The following is a 5,100-nucleotide window of genomic DNA, read 5'->3' as shown; positions in this document are numbered from 1 at the left end:
AATTCCATTCATGAAATGCCACCGGTGAACAGCTGACTTTACTTACCTCTGTGGGCACACTGGACGCGTCAGGAGCGTCAGAAGAAGCTGAAGCCCTTCTTCTTCGTGGGGTTTTTAGACAGCTGGTAGGATGGAAAAGAAGGAGGAGAGCGCGGCCGTGAAGCTGTCCGTCGCGTCAGCCGGGCGCGGAGGTGGAGCTTCTTTTCCATCCTACCAGCTGTCTAAAAACCCCATGAAGAAGAAGGGCTTCAGCTTCTTCTGACCCTCCTGACGCTTCCAGTGTGCCTACGGGGAGTCTTCTGACGCCGCCCAACACCACGTGACCATAATAACGTAGCAACCCATCGAGCTGTCTAACCTGTCACCAACAGCCTATAATAGGCTACGTTATTGGTGAATTGCATATCATAAACAAACAAATACAATAAATCTATGTTTTTGCATTTTGCAGCTTGACCCGTTTGCTGCCAACATGGCCATCGTAGTGCCAGAGACGGACTGGACCGCAGATCTCCTGGGGTGCTGTGGCGACTGCAGCAGTTGTCAGTATAATATCAATAACAAGAACACCTCATATTTATTAGCAGTGATTATATATAGTCGTTTTTTTCCCCCATAATTATAAATCCCGAAGGTTCCCTGTTCGACCCCGGGCTCCCCCATATAGCGACCAAAATACTTTCTAATTATTCTGGATAGCACTAATTGAATCTTATCTATAGCATATATACACCGGTATATATATATTTTTTTTTAAAGAGAAAAATGCTGTGAGCTTTGTCAGGTGCTATGATATATATATATATTGTGGGGGCGCTGTTTCACCGGACCAAAAACACACAGAGGCCAAGTTCAGAGTGCTAAACAAAACGGCACTTTTATTTGTTTGTTAGTCAGAAATACAACTTAAATGTCTGTCCAGTAGATACTGTTTTTTTGTTTGTTTTTTAAACTCAGGGGCTCTTTGTTTAGCCGAGCCTATAGGTCACACAACTCAGGTTCAGGTCTCTTCTGCATACATAGAGGTACTGGTATATTAAGCTAGGCGGGAAATAGCTGTTTTCAATGCACGATAGTTCAGTTGGTGATAGAAGCATGAAATTTGGCACAGATGTCCTTCATATGTCACTAATCGATAATCAACCTCGGGCCACGCAGAATTCAAACATTTTCAAGGTGGCCCGCCAGTTTTAAAAATGGCTACAACTGTAAATAGTACGTTTTGGACTATTAGCTAGGCGGGAATGGGGATGATAGTTCAGTTGGTGATGCAAGCATGAAATTTGGTACAGATGACCTTTATATGACCATAATCGATAATCAACCTCGGGCCACGCAAAATTCCTCCATTTTCCAAGATGGCCGCCAGAAATTGCATAAATGTACATCTGCTCATGGTTAATCCACAGTTGGCGATACAAGCATGAAATTTGGCACAGATGACCTTTATATGACCATAATCGATAATCAACCTCGGGCCACGCAAAATTCCTCCATTTTCCAAGATGGCCGCCAGTTTGCAATTGGACAGCTAGGCGGGAATAGAGGTGATAGTTCAGTTGGTGATACAAGCATGAAATTTGGTACAGATTACCTTTATATGACCATAAGTGATAATCAACCTCGGGCCACACAAAATTCCTCCATTTTCCAAGATGGCCCCCAGTTTGCAATTGGACAGCTAGGCGGGAATAGAGGTGATAGTTCAGTTGGTGATACAAGCATGAAATTTGGTACAGATGACCTTTATATGACCATAAGTGATAATCAACCTCGGGCCACGCAAAATTCCTCCATTTTCCAAGATGGCCGCCAGAAATTGCATAAATGTACATCTGCTCATGGTTAATCCACAGTTGGCGATACAAGCATGAATTTTGGCACAGATGTCCTTAATATGTCCCTAATCGATAATCAACCTCGGGCCACGCAGAATTCCAGTTTTTTCAAGGTGGCCCGCCAGTTTTAAAAATGGCTGCAACTGTAAATACGTTTTGGACTATATGACCTTGCTGGGGCTATAAATATTTTATTTCCCCACAATTTGATATAAGAGAATATGTTCTGGAGGTATTTCTACCAAGTACAATTAAAAAAATATATATTGGGTTCCAATATGGCGGCATTTTTTCAAATATGGCTGCCGGTATATTGCATAAATGTACTGTTCATGGTTAATGCAAAGTTGGTGATATAAACATTTGTCACAGATCACTTTTATGCCACCCTAATTCATAATCAACCTTGGGCCACGTAGAATTCCTAAATTTTTCAAGATGGCTGACAGGTTTTCAAAATCTGCCCAGCCCAATTGACAATTTTTAAATATTGTATAGTGTCATTGCACTACCAGGGCACACTGGTTGACACTATAGCTGTGAGACTCAGCATGGGGTTTTAGCTATTAATTAATATTTTTTCTAGTTTCCTAAATGTTGTTTAGGTTCCCCAAATTAAACTTAAACAGCCGCACCTGAATTGACAGGATGTGCCAGCGCGGGAGAGCCGAGCCAAGGAAGACGGGGCTTTAGTCTTTCGGACGGTGTACAGATCACACAGGAATTAAATAGCATTGGATGAATGATCGGACTGGGGGTAGGATAGTCATGTTATTATCTGAGCCCAGTTGTATCCCATACTGTAAAGTGTATTTTTTATTTCATTGGTGGTAAAAGGATAAACCCTCGGCCTACGAAATTGCAATGGACACACAGGCAGAAATGGCATCATGTTCATCACAGGGGAAATTTCAAGTTTTATAGGCCCCGCACATTGGTGTAGTCCAAAACGTATAGGTCCAATTGCAAACTGGCGGCCATCTTTGAAAATGGAGGAATTTTGCGTGGCCCGAGGTTGATTATCACTTATGGTCATATAAAGGTCATCTGTACCAAATGTCATGCTTCTATCACCAACTGAACTATCACCTCTATTTCCCGCGTCCAATTGCAAACTGGCGGCCATCTTGGAAAATGGAGGAATTTTGCGTGGCCCGAGGTTGATTATCACTTATGGTCATATAAAGGTCATCTGTACCAAATTTCATGCTTCTATCACCAACTGAACTATCACCTCTATATCCCGCCATATGTCCAATTGCAAACTGGCGGCCATCTTGGAAAATGGAGGAATTTTGCGTGGCCCGAGGTTGATTATCGATTATGGTCATATAAAGGTCATCTGTACCAAATTTCATGCTTGTATCACCAACTGTGGATTAACCATGAGCAGATGTACATTTATGCAATTTCTCAGCAGCCATTTTGAAAAATATGCCGCCATATTGGAACGTAATGTTATTGTTTTATCTCACTTGGTAGAAATACCTCCAGGACATATCTTATACCAAAATTAGGGGAAATTCTAAGTTTTATAGGCCCTGCACATTGGTGTAGTCGAAAACGTATAGGTCAAAATTGCAAACTGGCGGCCATCTTGGAAAATGGAGGAATTTTGCGTGGCCCGAGGTTGATTATCGCTTATGGTCATATAAAGGTCATCTGTACCAAATTTCATGCTTCTATCACCAACTGAACTATCATCTCTATTTCCCGCCTAGCTATATAGGCCTATGTGGAATTTGTCCCACCACTCCAGTGACTCAGCCAGTATGAGCCTCCTAATTCCCAGAGCCCTGCAGCTGGTCACTTCCACCACGGAACGGGTATATAGGTGAGCCTGAGAGGTTGAGAGATTCACACAATTAGTCTTTCATCACATTAACTTGAATATTAGGAGAGGGAATAATAATAGTATGGACTTACCGGGTGCCGCACGCCAGCCTGTCTCATGCAGGAGAGTCTCTGAGAAGTGTGAGCATGGACACAGAGCCTTTTAACCTGCCTGGGTGTGGAGTGGACGCGCATAGCTGGTGGTGGCTCGTTAAGACAGACGAGGAGGAGACGGGCTGCCGGGGCTGGGAGGGATGTATACCTTCCTTTCCAGGACCCGCCCTCGTTGCCGTTGGCAACGCTTCACTCTGCCTGGCTGTCTCTCTCCCCGAGCGAGGTGGCTATTCCGTGGCGTGCGGTCCCCGGAACCGAGACGCCACAATATATATATGTATTATACATCATGGCTATTATCAGTGGTGTAAAGTAAGTAGCAAATGTTGATTTTGGTATCTTGAATAGCTTCCATTTTAGTTGTAGTCACATTTTAGTCACCCGGAATGTTTTAGTGTTATAGTCTAGTTTTAGTCGACTACATATACAGTTGATTTAGTCGACTGAAATTACTCATACTGGGTCTCTTGTCCACTATAGTCCCTTCCTGACATTTTAGTCCATAGTTTTATTTGCCGAAATTGTCAGTATATTTAGTCTTATATAGTTTTAAACACCATAACTTAGTTTTTATTTAGTTTCCAGGTAGTTTTCGTCAGTGAACGAAGGTAGTCGATGGACATTTTCCGCCTTAGTTTTTGTCTACGAAATCAACACTGGTGTGTGTGTGTGTGTGTGTGTGTGTGTGTGTGTGTGTGTGTGTGTGTGTGTGTGTGTGTGTGTGTTTGTGTGTGTGTGTGTGTGTGTGTGTGTGTGTGTGTGTTTGCAGGTTGCATGATGTTATTTTGCTGTCCTTGCGGTGCCTGCAAAACATCATCACAGATGGGTCATCCAAAGTGCCTGCCCTTACTAGACGTATGCGGCCCCAGTGTAATGTCGGCCATGACTGGCATACCATTGTGTGTGTCTCCTGCATTGCTGGCGCTGCGTGTTTCCATGCGACACGAGTACAATATCAGGGTCTGTCAAGGTCACTATATATATACGTGTGTGTGTGCGTGTCGCGTGTGCGTGTCGTGTGTGTGTGTGTGTGTGTGTGTGTGTGTGTGTGTGTGTGTGTGCGTGCGTGCGTGTTGAGATCAGCATTTTTACATTTTTGTCCTCTTCCACACCACGCCTTTTGTAATACAAAACAAATTAAAAAAGTAAAGTGAGGGACGCTGTTATCATCCTATATAGGCATCACCTTTTGGGTTTGTCTTTAGTTCAATGTTTGTTTTTTAAACGCAATTGACAATGAAGGGAAAACTTAAGTAATTTTGTGCCTCATTACGTCATATTGTCTCTTTATTGTTAATGGCGTTTAATGATTGAC

The 5,100-nt window shown here is 43.0% G+C and overlaps 1 long non-coding RNA gene across 2 annotated transcripts in view; it reads left to right on the top strand.

Annotated features, from left to right (window-relative positions):
- The first annotated feature begins 449 nt into the window (after positions 1-449).
- Positions 450-5,100, top strand: part of LOC308314376 — a 171,890-nt gene continuing 167,239 nt past the window's right edge. For both annotated transcript variants that reach the window (XR_013963969.1, XR_013963970.1), the window contains exons 1-2: positions 450-542; positions 4,555-4,745. This is a non-coding gene — a long non-coding RNA (uncharacterized lncRNA). The remainder of the gene's footprint in view (positions 543-4,554; positions 4,746-5,100) is intronic.

The sequence above is a fragment of the Protomyctophum bolini genome (assembly GCF_963924005.1).
Source record: "Protomyctophum bolini genome assembly, chromosome: 4".
Lineage (NCBI taxonomy): Eukaryota > Metazoa > Chordata > Actinopteri > Myctophiformes > Myctophidae > Protomyctophum > Protomyctophum bolini.
The sequence above is the reverse complement of the archived record's forward strand: the minus strand, read 5'-3'. Positions and strand labels throughout refer to the sequence as shown.